The 14,516-nt window shown below is 43.2% G+C and overlaps 1 protein-coding gene across 3 annotated transcripts in view; it reads right to left on the reverse strand.

Moving 5' to 3' along the window:
* TSPAN32 (tetraspanin 32) overlaps positions 1 to 14,516 on the reverse strand; it is an 882,228-nt gene that overhangs the window by 867,047 nt on the left and 665 nt on the right. The gene's annotated exons all lie outside the window — the stretch shown is intronic.

A 14,516-nucleotide genomic window follows, 5' to 3' on the forward strand; every position in this document is an offset into this window, starting at 1 on the left:
AGCCCTGACCCTTCACCCAGCCCCCAGAGCAGGCCCAAGACCCCAGTCCCCAAAGCGGGCTTGGGGGCCCCAGACGCGGAGGCACAACCGGAGGAGTGGAGTGGAACCCCAGATGGGCGGTGAGTGCTGGTGTGGGAACCTTATTGTGCCACCAGCCACGGAGGATAGGGGGGCCCAAAAGAAGGGTGTACCAGAGCGTGACGACAGGGCCCTGCCATGTGGGTTCAAGGAAGAGGCTTTGAAGTGCGACTCCACTCCACAGAGTGGTCACCCAGCCCTTGAGGTACAGCGGCCGGCTCTACTCCAAAAAGGGGCCACAGAAGAGAAGGGGAGATCACCACTTTCCTGCAGCGGAGAGCCGGGGGGGCCTGGTTCACTACCCCCCCCCCCCAAATCATTAGCTTAAGTCCTGCCTGGGGGTCACACAGCCCCCATCCACAATGGAGGAGGATATCAGAGACAAACAGTAGCATAGCTGGGAAGACTTGTGGTCCTCCTGAGTCCCAGGGGCACCAGGTGGTTCTGATCATCAGGAGCCTAGGCACACAGTGACCTTAGTTTTAATTTAACTGTAAGCCACCTGCCTCACTTATAGCGTGGAAGCTATTGCGAATATAACTCCAAGTGCTTCCATATCTGAAATGCTAGGGAAGATCTGTGCAGAAAGAGGCTTTGCATACTCTGGCACAAAGCTGAAAAAATCCAGAAGATCATGGAATGGCAGGAAAGCCAAATCGCACCTTTTCCCTCTTATGACAGTGCAGAAGGTGCTGGGGCTGCTCCCAGTAGCAGTGCTGAAAGGACTGTTGCTGCCTTCTTTTTTTTTTTATAAAAATGTTTTTTGGTTTATATAATTAAACCTTTACATTTGTATTTATCAAAGAAAGAGCTAGACACATCGGTAAATCAGGAAAGACGAAAAGAAAGAAAAACTCAGTTTAAGACATTGAAGTTTCTAAAACAGAGGACAATATTAAACTAAATTTGGGATATAATGTCAATCCAACAGCGAATCACAGCAGTGATCGTTCTTCGATTGTTTCCAGATAGTATAAGTGACCATCATTCATCTGGATCCAAAGGTCTTGTCGAAGTTAAGTATAGCTGCGCAATTGCCATGCGTTTTCCTGCAAGTGCAGTACATTCCATCAAGAGATGGTATATTGTTTCAATCGAGGCCTCTTGCATACAGAATCTGCACGACAGATTGTGATTCGTGGAGCGGTTTCGGATCCCATTAATTTACTGTAGGTAAAATATTCAGTCTTAGACGAAGGAATAGGTCTCTGATTAACCGATCTGGAAATAGGTTGAGATAAGGTGGAAGATTGTTTGTCACTCTGATGTCATTTGAACAATTCAGCGTTAGTTTGTATTGATTTTTAATGGTTTGGGTTCGCTTTTTGCGTCCTATGGAGCCGGGTGTCCATCGTGATGTCATTGTCGATCGTTTGTGCTTGAACAAAATTTTTCCATTTGGTCAGAGCTACAGCATTGATATTCGTTAAATTGGCACGTAATATATCCCGTGCAGGAATGCGGTCGTCATTCAAATGTTTTCTTAGAAAATCCATTTGTTTCCATTTTATTAAAGAACTCAGGGATTGCAGGCCCAGTTCAAATCTAATATGGGCAGCAGGGACAGCATTTGGCAATGAGAGGACTTTTGACCAGAATATACGTTGCAATTTATTCCATAAATCATCCTGAAGATTGATCATGGTCTCTCTGCCATATGTAAGGATTGGGGCTGCCTTCTGCTTTAAAAAAGGATGATCGGTTTAAATGAGTATTTTCCAAAGTTTTTATGGATAATTGAGCCTTGACGTGCTAACATTCTTACTTTGGCTATTAAATTAACTGCCCAAGGTTGTTCAGTTTTAGACTGGTTAATCCACATCCCCAAGTATTTGAATGTTTTGACTTGGGTGATTTGTTCACTATTCAGAAAGAAAGGGGTAGTCTTAATTGCGGAGCCACATTCCGAAACGAGAGCCATCGCTTTAGTTTTTTTAATGTTTATTTCAAGCTCATTAGTAATCATGTAGTTGTGCATGTTGTTCAATACAAGTTGCAGTCCTCTTGGAGTCTTTGAAAAGAGCACAATGTCGTCTGCGTATAATATCGTTGGAATCAGTGTAGAATTCAGGTTCGGGGGGTTGATTAAAGGAGAGGCTAGTGAATCTTCAAAAGCCTTGCTTCAATCCATGCCATACCATGCCATACTTGGATGGATTTAGATACAAGGATTTAGATAATCTGATCCCAAATTTCAGTGTTTGAGTACAGAAGCTTTATTGGTTCTATGATGTTATGTGGACATTCCCATTTCGTTAACTTAGTCCATAGGATGTTTCTATTGATTTTGTCGAAGGCCAAGTGGAGGTCAATGAAAGCAGAGTACGTCTGGGTTTTAGTTCTGTACGATTCATGTTTTATTAGATTCAAGATAAACAGTTTAGTCGTCGTACCCACGAATTTCGTGAATCCTGTCTGTCTTCTCGCCAGTCTTTTCACTCCCACTGCCCATTTATTAAGCTGCTGTAGTAATAGGTTTGCGAAGAGTTTGCCCAGTGGATCTAAAAGGGCAATAGGTCTGTAATTTGAGGGCTCTTCAGACAGGCCTTGTTTGTAAATTGGTATCAGAACGGCTCTTTGCCATGAGCCATGAGCACGGTATGATGTTTGTTTTATTGATTAAATTGAGAATTTGGATAAATAATGTGGCCCATATGTCGGGGTCTTTTTTGATGATAGAATTAGTGAGGCCATCTTGCCCTGGGGCTCTTGACACATTGAGCTTACTGATCGCTTCAGTGATGTCGACAAGGGACCAGGTGAGAGTCCATTTAGCATCATAGGGGGCCAGGTCTTCTCCATGTCTGGTCGGACGTTGTTGGTATAAGTGTTGGAATTGTAGTTTCCAGTTCTCTTTGGAAACTTCAGAAATCTGATTATCACCTTTTGATCATTGGTGCTTGCAGCATGGTCTCTGCATCATGTTGTTCCACTATCATCTCAGTATTTTTCATCCACTTTTTAAATTTTTGCTTGGCTTTTTTGATTTGAGCGTTCTGAGTAATGGAAGGGCCTTTTTTTAGTTGTTTTATCCATTGCCTTAGCTCTTTCTTCCTTGCAGCTATAGTTGGATAATAGGCATGCTTGTGTTCATGTACTGACGTCGTTTTCTTGTTGTTATTTTTCTGTAAGTAAGTTATGAAGTAACCATTCATAATTTAATTTCTTATTGTCTTTCATTTTAGTGGAGCGGAAGATAGGTTCAGGTCCCCACAAATTATGAAGTTAATACCTGGGTAGCTAGCTTCATCCATTGTGGAGAAGAAGATATCTATAAAAAGTTCATCCGTGATACTTTGGGGAGACATTGATGCTCGTTGGATGGATGCCTAAGGGGATCGGAGTTGGTAGAATCAGATTCCTGAAGGAGAATTATGATCTGAATCCAGGGGTTGACAATTTCATGTTTAACTTCTTGCAACCGGGTGTCCATCCTGATTAGGGTCAAAGGTCCTGCGGAAGGACGTCCTTTTGGATTTAAAATCGCTGGATTCATGAATAGATTAAAGCCATCACACACCGGCTTTTGATGGAGCCATGTTTCCTGAAGGCATATCACATCGGCTGTTATGAATTCTGTTCTATTTTGTCCGAAAAGATGCCGATGGCATCTTGTGTTCCATGAACAGACAGTGAGCAAGGTGGGAGCGTGGTCGGTTGGTTGGTAATGCTGAGACGTTGTGCCAAAATGTCTGAAGGAATCATTCATCATTGATCGGATGATGATTTGCTGCCTTCATAGAGTAGAATGATGATGATAGGGATGATTTAGAGTCCCATGTTTCGTTTGCTGGGTCTGAGGCTGAGGCCATGCTAGAATTCAAAAGACAAGAGCTGCTGTTTAAGCAAAAGGAGATTGAATTCTTCATGGCTAAACTAGGGCAGGAGAAAGCAGAGAAAGAGAAGGACAGGGATCACCATTTGGAGCTTGCCAAGTTACAAGCTGCCAATGGCTCCTCTAGAGGATTTGAAATGGGTCTGGCTCCTCTTCTCATCCAAGGTTTCCAAAAGATCTGCTTAGTATGTATGATGGCAAGATGGGGGTACTGATACATTTCCCTCCCATAAGGGCCACAAAAAGCATAGTAGGGGTAAGTCACATGAGACTGTTCAGAATAGTGGGAGTCATCCTCCCAAGCATAGGTCTGGTTACTGCAAGCCTCCCTATGTCCCAAGACCCAGTGGATCTTGTGTGGCCTGTGGAGCAAATGACCATGTGAAGGGGGACCCCAGATGTAAGGTCAAACCCTTGGGGGTCCACTCTGTGAGTCTGCCCTTCGACTCTAATGGGGAAGAAGAAATTGTCACAGGGGCATCCTTCTGTAATGCTTACCTCTGGGGCCCTGCAGGAGTGCCTGGTCCGGTCTGTAGGTGCTCGATGTAGACAGTTGGTCTGCAGGCGTATGATGTTGATGGTTAGTTCAAAACAGTCCCTCCCCTCTGTGCACTGCAGGAGCCAACACCCAGTGGACAGAAAGCAGAGAGTGGTTTGGGTTTGATGAGTGTTGGTTTTCAAGTCCCTCCAGTAAGTACGGTGGGTCTCTCTGAGAACCTAGGAACAGGGGATAGTGGTATGTGTTGGTTGTGTGCAATCACAGCTCCAGCCCCCTCACCACCCCGCAGATATTCTTAGGAATGCTGGTTGTCACCATGGAATTCTGCTCACCTTTTGTCTGTAGTTGTAGTTCACTACAGTCTCCTTCAGTCTACTCCAGTTTCCTCACTGGATAGGTGGCCAGGCCAGCTGCGACACACCTGTTGCTCTGGAGAGTGTATCTTTAAGGTTCTGTGGGATCCGTGCTGTAGACAGTCTCTATTCACAAAGCGTGCCTTTATTCTGGATAAAGCTGTTCATCCAAGCACATTTTGTGAAAAGGGGTGTGCTGTCCTGTGCTGGTGAGTTAGAAGTCTCTGTGTCTTTGTTAATTTGTTAGTGTGCGCGATGGCAACTCACGTCTTTGTACCTTTCTTTCAGGTTCAGATCTCGGGTCTGGTGTGCTACGGAGCGTTGTGATGGCAAGATGAATCCGGCGTCCTGAAACTCCCTGATGAGGACGCAACAATCAGGTAAGTGACAGCCGTTACGACGGCTTCTGTGTCCCTTCCGCTGCAGGAGCTGTGGGCATGCCTTTCCCTGTTCCGCGGAGGGTCAGGTGACAAGCTGGATCCTCGCGGTGAAGACTGGAAGCGGCGAGGCTACGCGGGATCCCAGGAAGCTGAAGGTAGGGATTGGGGAACTCCTCGAGAAGTGGGGCGCGCAAGGATGCTGCAGAAAACGGGTCTTTAGTACGTGGATCCGGGAGGGCAAGCGTTATGCTGCCTCCCAACAGCCGAAGAAAATGCTAAGCGCTCGGGGTGGCCCAGGGCAGGGCTTATATAGCCCTGGGCCCCACCCAGCACCACTAGACCACCAGGGATTCTATGCAGTAGGTCTGCTGGGGGCCATCATGGTTTCTGCCAGGTGTCCTGTCCCAGGTGCCATCTTGGGAGAGGCAATCAACAGAATGAATAGGTAAAAGCCTGTTCTTACGCAAGTTGGCCATTTTCTTGGTCCAAAGGCTACCTGTGTTAACTGCCCGAGTCTTGGGAATCATGACACCTTCTCTTCAGAGTCCTTCCCCAGTTGAATAGAGTCTGCGGTAGTCTTAGTATCTCTGAGTTCTGGGGAGCCTAGAGTTTCAGAGGCCTATGCTAGTATTCCTGATAATACCAATCACTACTTTAAAGACAGTGTGCTAATCAATGGAGTTGACACTCCTGCCCTTAAAGATAGTGGGGCCAGCAGAATTGTGATGGATTCCACTTTGGCAAACCAAGAAGAGCTTGACATAGCACCCTCAATGCCCACCAAGTTAGCTGATGGCCCCCCTCTCAAGTTCTCAGTAATGCCTGTAAATCTAACCATTAATGGTACGGTAGTAAGGATACCTGTGAGTGTACAGAGGCAAGTCCCTGAAAAGGTTCTGCTGGGAAATGACCTCAGTGACTTAGGTCTCATGGGGGACACAGCAAAATAAACATGCACAAGGTCACAAACAAAGGCTGCCCTAACCAATTCCAAGGCTAAGCCAAAGACAAAGGGGAAACCCAAGGCTAAGGGAGTCAACAAACTCAGAAGAGGGAAAGAGAATATTCCCCCTAACTCACCTACCACAGAGGTGGAGGTAGTTGGCCAAACACCTGAACCTGACGAGGAAGGGGCGCTACCTGAAATTCAGAACCCACATGACCATCCTGACCTCCAAATTGTATTGGGTGAAGGTGGTCCTGATAGGGAAGAGTTTAGTAAGGGCCAATGTGAGTGCCTACCTTTAGAAGGCCTAAGGAGATAGGCCTATTCCCAGCTTGAAGGTGAACTGCCTGGGAAACATAGGATGTATTGGGAAGGTGGGCTCCTGTACAGTGAGTACACAGGGTCTACTGAAGGTGACAATAGGAGGTTGGTGGTCCCCTTCAAGTAAGATCCTTCCTCCTACAACTGGCTCATGAGGTTCCTCTAGCTAGTCACCTTGGAATCAAGAGAACCAAGCAGAGGCTATCTGTGCATTTCTACTAGCCCAAGGTGGGGGCCCAGGTAGAAGGTCATTGTAGGGGTTGTGCCACTTGTCAGATTTCTGGTAAGAGTGGCTCAACAATCCAGGCTCCATTGGTGCGACTCCCTGTGGTGGGGTGCTATTTGAAAGGGTAGGAATTGAAATTGTTGGCCCCCTTGACCCTCAGACATTCTCTGGCAATCGGTTCATCTTGGTGCTGGTTGACCATGCCACCAGATATCCTAAAGCCATTCCATTGAAGAATGTGACTGCCATGTCAGTTGCAAAAGCATTACTTGGAATTTGTACTAGGGTTGGCTTCCCTAATGAGTTGAGTCTGACAGAGGTAACAACACATTTCTAAGTACAAGCAAACCACATGGAAAGATTGTGGGGTCACTTATAAGTTGTCATCGGCTTATCATCTAAAAACAAATGGCTTAGTTGAGAGGTTTAATCAAACTCTCAAAAGCATTATTGGGGCTCTGTAAGAACCCCAAAGGAGAAAGTGGGATGTCCTGTTACCATGCTTACTCTTTGTCTACAGAGAGCTATCTCAAGAGGGTGTTGGTTTCAGCCCCTTTGATATTCTTTTTGGTCACCCTGTAAGGGGACCACTGGGTATAGTTAAGGAAGGGTGGGAGCTCCCTACTCCTTCTATCACTACCAATGTAGTAGACTATGTGCTAGGATTAAGGAAGAGAATGGTCCTCCTGATGGCTCAGGCCAGTGATAAGTTGAAGGCTGGTCAAACTCTGGTAAAACATTGGTATGACCAGAAGGCTTCACATATTCACTTTACTCCAGGCCGGGCAGTCCTGATTATGAACCCTACAAGACCTAGAGCCCTACACGATACGTGGCCAGACCCTTATACAGTTTTGGAGCAGCTGTTTAAGGTAAACTATTTAGTGGACCTTAGGAGGCCTACACTGATGCCCAGTTAGCAGAGGCTTCGGTTATCTTGGGCGATATTATAGATCATTGGCTTTCTTTGAACTTAGGTGGCCACATAACTTAGGTGGCTACATAATACTAGCAAGAGATCTTAATGTAGATTGCAATTTAGTAACCCCTGAAGATAAAGTACTTCTGGCCTCTGTATGAGATTCAACAAACAAGAGTGGTAAAAGAAAAATATGTGGTGCTCAATGGTTGGCTTTTAGTAAAAGGTGGGTCCTGATAAAGGTCCCGAATATTCAATTTACTTGGACAGCCAGAGGTGTGTCTTCTATAATTGATTATATTTTCATTTCTTGTCAATGAAATGATTGTTTGAGGAATTTTGATCTAAAACCATCTTCTTATAGTGATCACTGAATGTTTACTATCAAAATTGAATGCCACACGAAAGATCCTCGATTGACCTATTTTTAGGAAGGAATTGAGGTTTGTGCAGAGGGAAACAAAATAAAATGGACTCAAAAGAAAGCTATTAAATTTATGGCAACTATGGTGCTTGATTATGACTCCTCGAGCCTGGAAACGAAGATATCAACTGATACAGTTGATAGCTTCCCCGAATATTTTCATGCTTAATTGATCAATTATACGATCACTACTAAGGGCTAAACAACATCATAAACATACTTTTGATAAGGATACGCAAGAACAAAAAACCCTAATGAGGAAAAGATTAAGAACAATTTAAAAAACGGAAGCGGACTTAGAAAATATCAAAAGTAAGATCAAGGTTGCAAGACAAACATACCAAAATTGGGCTATCTCCCATCGAGCTATGTTATCCCAACAAGATGGGGAAGTGATGTTAAAGGCTTTGAGGGGTCCCAATCAGGCCAGCTTTTGGAAATTGATAAATAACTTGGAGGTCACAGAGGAACATCAATTGATTAACCCTATTGCTGAAAGAATTTGAGTGGAGCACTTTCCACATATGTATGATGGCAAAGAAGGAGGAAATATAGATCAAGTGAATGAGTTAACTTGTAACTTGGATATTTCTGTTGAGAATATTAGAATCCTCATAGTGAAATCTAAAAACTCAGGGACTCCGGGTCCCAACAATCTTTCAAATAAAATATTAAAACTGAATGCAGTGTTATGGTCTAGGATATTATAGCTATTGTTGTTGGATATTATTAGAACAAAAACATGCCCAATTCATGGAAACAATCTTTTGTCATTCCTACCTATAAGAAAGGTAATAGACTTTGTCCCAGGAGCTATTGGCCAATTGCAATTGTGAACGTAGAGTCCAAAATTGTTGCTTCTCTAATTCTTAATCACATTCAGGAATGGATAGAATAGAACAACATTTTGCATTTCAAACAGATTGGCTTTAAATAAAACATATGGGCAGGCTGTGGAGGTCTAATTCTTAGGAGTATTCAAAAGAAGGCAATTGGCAAAGCCCCCAAACTGGTAGTTATAGCATCAATGGACCTCTCGATGGCCTTCGACATGGTGGATTGTCCGACACTATAGAGAAGGCTTGTTGAGTTGGGTATACCAGCGGGCTTGCTTGATCTGATTATTTTTATGTATTCAGAAACCAAAATAAGAGTAAGACTGAATTCAATGGGACTACTGACAAGGAAAATAGATACTACAAAGGGTCTAAAACAGGGTTGTATGTTAGCCCCTACCCTTGTCAATCTATATACCTCTGGAGCAGGTATAAAACTGGATGGGAGAGTCATGGTTCCACCCAAGATTGGAGGGGCAGCCTTAAGTTGGATATCGTATGCAGATGACTTCCTCCTATTGGACGGTACCCAAGTTGGCTTGCAACGTTTGATGAAGGCTTTTTGGCTTTTTGTGAATGAGCTAAAACTCCAGATTAATCCATCAAATACTGTAATAATAAGGATGGGCAGAAGAAATAAGGCCCACTTAAATTTTACCTGGGCATGTGAAGGGAAACGTCTAAAAAGTATTACAGCCTTGAAATATCTAGTCTATACTTTCACCTCCGCAGGATCTGTACCTATATCTAAAAGTAGTCTCAAGGAGAAGGCATTGGTAGCACTATGACAGATGCGTCTGATTGAAAGAAAGTATGGCAAATTTTCTATGGCACCCTGTAGACAATTTTATAGACTGAAGGTGACACCCAGACTCCTGTATGGTATGGAATTTTATACAAATGAATTCTGGGAATATTTGTGCACCGTTGAAGGAATAGTATGGATAGGAGTATTGTTCTTTTTTGGCTAAAAGCATTTTGATAGAACTAATAAGATATGAATTTGGCCTTCAATCTTTAAAATCGTCTGTTTAGTGGAAGAGGAAATGCCTGATAGAAAAGAAGGAAGACTTCTATGGTAGGTTTAGTGCAGACATATCTGATGTTTTTATGATGGAAATGAAGGAGGAGGTCGAAAACATCCTAACCAAGCTTGGGTTATCAATTAGAACTCTTATTGATAATCCCTTCAAGGTAAAAACAATATTGAAATGCAACGACTGGAATGAGACCATTTCATCTATTGCGCAATCCAAGATTTACTCTGAAGTAGCTTCAGTTTGGACATTTCATGCGGACCACGAAGGCTATTCAACCTCGTGGGTCAATCGAGATTTATTATGGTCGACAAGGCTTCATGGAAATGCAATTGCCTTGCAAGTTAGCCTTATTGCTTTTTAAAAAAATGCGTGTGGTCTGACTTGGAAATTAGCCTTAACAGTTGATATGAAGGGCTATAAATGAACTGGTATGATGAAAGAGTTATTTTACCCTTGATTATCTTAATTCATTTTACGTATATCTTTTGGAGTTGGATATGAAAGTTATCAAACTTATTGCTATCCAAGTTTTAGGAAATATGTCTGTAAATACCATATGTTAATATTCTTTAAATGGAGTTGGAAAAAATTGCTAATGATCATAAAATTGTATTTGAATTTGTTTTGATCTTTTTGTAAATGTTTATATGAACCATAAACAAATAAATAAACAAACAATAGGTTGAAGTCTGTCATCCCTATGGTTGAAATAGCTGTACTATGTTTGGCATCTGACATAGAAGAGGAGGAATCAGAACCTCTTCCTGACTTATTCCAAGGTAACCCTTCAGATGGCTCCATTGACGATGTCAAAGTGGCCCCTCACTTGACTCATACCCAAAAAGATCAAGTGAGAACTTTTCTGAGGCAATTCTCCCCCTTGTTCTCACTGACTCATGGTTTGACACTTTGGTGCAAACATGAAATTGACACAAGGGACAGTGTACCTACCAAAAGTAGGAGGTACAAGATGTCAGACAAGGTGAGATCCTACATTAAAACAGAGGTCAACAAGATGTTGGCTTTTGGGGTTATTGAACCCTCCAATAGTCCATTGTCCAGCCCTGTTGTTCTGGTGCCAAAGGCAGGTAACTCTGGACTGAGGTTCTGTGTGGACTGCAGGCCTCTGAATGCTGTCACCAGTACAGATGCTCACCCTTTGCCTAGAACAGATGAGCTAGTGGATACCTTGGGGGCCTCCAAGTACCTCAGCACATTTGACCTCATTGCAGGATATTGGTGTATACCTCTAGCAGAGCATGCCAAGGAAAAGACAGCATTTTCAACCCCACATGCCCTTTACCAGTTTAGGGTAATGCCCTTTGGATAAAAAAATGCAACTGCCACTTTTCAAAGGCTTGTGAATCATGTCCTAAATGGGTTTGATGAATTCTGCTTTGCATATCTGGATCATAATGCAGTTTTCAGGCTCTTCAGAAGCCCCACTTGACCATAACGGCCAGTGAATGCCAGATTGGACAAGGATCCGTTGTTTACCTTGGAAATGAAGGGAGAGAATCTGAAGTTGCTCAGGTGGTTCTTAAGCCTGCAAGGGTTTGACTTCACCATTGAGCATAGGCCAGGTGCCCAGCATAGCAACAAAGATGGGTTGTACAGAATGTTTAGTCGACCTAAACTTGAGAAACATGAGAAACATCCAGGGGTGGATTCATTCCCCTGTCCTTGGTCTGGGAGGGGTGAGTGTTAGGAAAGAGTTCCCTTACGTGCAATTTTCCCTACATTTATGGACACCCCCAAACTGTTTGCTTTTCTTTCGCTTTCCTAACCTGACTTTTTCCAGTGGAGAGCAGCCTTCAGCTGCACTCCTCTGAGCTTTTGCTCATCTGTTATGGGGAAATGGACACGTCCTTCAGGCTATCGTTTCTGGGAAACTATTTTTCCCTTATTATTTGACCATGTAACTTTTTATCTATGTGCCAAGTATCTTACAGTACTGCACATAGGGGTCCTTTGGTTTTATGGCCCTAGCTACCCTCTAAGGATTTGTTGGTGATTATACAAGTGTGCCTATGAGGAAATGGTGGCAGAAGTTTACTTTTAAAGTATTTTTACTTCTTTTTGATGAAGCAAAATGCGTTTACTACGTTTGGGGCAAGACTCTGGCCAGTGCCGAAAATGGCCATGCCACAAAGTCTTTTGTTATGCCTTTGGCCATTTTGTCCCTTTGCCTTCCCCCAGGTCGAGTGACCCAGGTGTTCTTTTTTTGGGCTTGCAGCCTTCCATGAAAACCACATCTTTCGTTGGCTCCTGCATGTCACATGTGCTAGTGCTCAGGAAGAGGGTTGGGACTGTCTCGTCCCAATCCACACTAATGGTGCCAGTATGTCTGGTATGCCTGAATGAGTGGAACCACAGTGGGCCATGATTGGCCCACGCCAGCCGTGAATGCAAGAGAGCAGATATTCCAATGGCTATCCCAGATTTGAGCGTGAAACGAATCTTGGATAAGTGCAGGGGCTCTGCATCCATTCCCGGGCGATCAACTGACATTCACACCGAACTACAGAAGAAGCCAAGTCTTTCTGTATATAAATAAATAGATAGAGGACTCATATTAGTAGAATGTAAAAGTGCTCAAGCTTGGAGTCAGATCGTAAGTAATGGGGAAGGTACACATACCATTGCATAGAAGAGATAGTGGATATAAGTTAGAAGGTACCAGAAAAGTGCATATACGGTATCATAGACTGTGATTAGAAGAGAGCTGTGGTTTTTAAGCTGTATTGATATTAGTCAACAAAGCAACAAATGGCTTTGTGGTGTGCAATATATGAAGTCCACTATTATTATATATTAAGTAACACTTTAGCTAGTTTAAACAAGAATGAGAATTTATGGAGCACATACCCTGAGAACTAAATCACTATTGGGGATTGATAACTTGACATTTTTAGAGAATGGCAATTTCAAAAGGTTAGGCACCAAATGAGTTTCCCAGGATCACATACGTTGGCTATGAGGTGTAGCTGGGGGTTGAGCCAATCCACAACTTCTGCACATTTTTTCCTGGTTCTTATCATAGAGCAAGGTACTATAATTTGTGTTTGACTTTGCTGAGCTAAATATACTGTTTTCTAGAACTGACTTAGAACACACAGAAATCACACAATAACCCAACTTGACAATATTTAAAAATACAACTTTGAAGAAGCATGATATGCAAAGTGAGACAGATTCTGGCTTCAGGTTTGCCATCCTCCAAGCAAGTATACAGGTACAAGAATATCAAATAGTGTGACTTCAAAAGAGTTCATCTGTTTTTTTCAATTGTATTATAAAGCTTCCAATACACCCACCACAGACTTGTTGACATGTATCTATGATGCGCAGAAGTACATTTAAAATTGTATAAAAAAGCAACCCATTTCATGTGCTAAAAAAGCACACCTGAAAATATTCTCGCTAGGTGCCGTTGACATTTGGTCAGCTCTCTTCTGACTATGACTCAAATGGTCTACATAAAAAGAAAGATCAGGCAATGGGCTAAACAATGGCTCCAGTATGTGAGAAGGCAAACCTCCTCATGGAAGGCAGCGGAGTACTGTACATTAGATAAGATGTTTTCTCCAGGATCACTGAATCATCCTCTGGCAAAGAAAGGATATGAGCCTAAACACTTTGGTTCCAAACTGTTGAATTTGATTACCTAATCACCTCTCTGCTTGAATAAAAATGCATTTTTATCCTTGTACAAGGATAGAAATTCAAGTGGGAGACACTGCTGCTCTGCCACTTGAAAGAAAAGGCATGCAAAGTGTCAGAAATTAACCTTTTCTGCATTAGACCTTCCCATGCGCCTCATCCAAACAGGCTCAATGGACAATCTTATTTTATTTTTTGCGCATTTGAAAGCTCATCACATTTGTGGATTTGGGACAAACATTGAAATGCTCAAAAATGCGCAAAAATGCCCCCTTATTTGCGTAAACGAGCAAAGGTAGTGAAAGGGGCCTCTGCGCGTGTGCATTCAAGGCCCTTTGTGGATATGTGTGCCCCTTTATTTGGCGCAAGTTATAAGATGCGTTCACACAATTCTTTACTTGCACCCAAACAAGGCTTGATAATGTGACTCACTGCGTGTTCTACAGTGAAGGCAGAAAGCTTTATAGGGTGAAATGATCAGAACAGAATGTAGTTGTGAGTCGCATTCAGGCAGCAGGCTTAGTGCTTTCGCATTGCACCATAAAACATCCTGGCATGTTTTGTAAATAATGGGTAATGATTTCTTCAAATCAGGCAGCCACGTGGTCGCCCCAACCCAAGGAGTGGGCGCCGGAGCACTAGCCTTTGGCCTTCTATAAAGACGTTTCTGGGGGCAACAACAGAAACTGGTCCACAACCCGTATCACAAATTGTGAGTTTTCACCACAAAAAAACTAAAAAAAAACTTTGATCAGCGCTGCACATTTTGGGGCCGCATTTTCGTGAGATACCGCTTCATAAATAATTCAGTGAGCCTGAAGTTGGTTGAAACAACCAGCTGCCCGTACACACAGTCATTAAGGTTGCCCAGATTAGCTCTGAAAGCTGGCCCACCATGCTGCAGTGGGTTGGACATTTGGGGACTGCCCTCTAGGCTAGCGTGAGCCTGTGTCTCCCCGAAACTCTGCTGGCTGTTTACAGATTACGAGGATGACA

Source organism: Ambystoma mexicanum, chromosome 11 (assembly GCF_040938575.1).
Source record: "Ambystoma mexicanum isolate Mex_15411 chromosome 11, UKY_AmexF1_1, whole genome shotgun sequence".
Taxonomy (NCBI): domain Eukaryota; kingdom Metazoa; phylum Chordata; class Amphibia; order Caudata; family Ambystomatidae; genus Ambystoma; species Ambystoma mexicanum.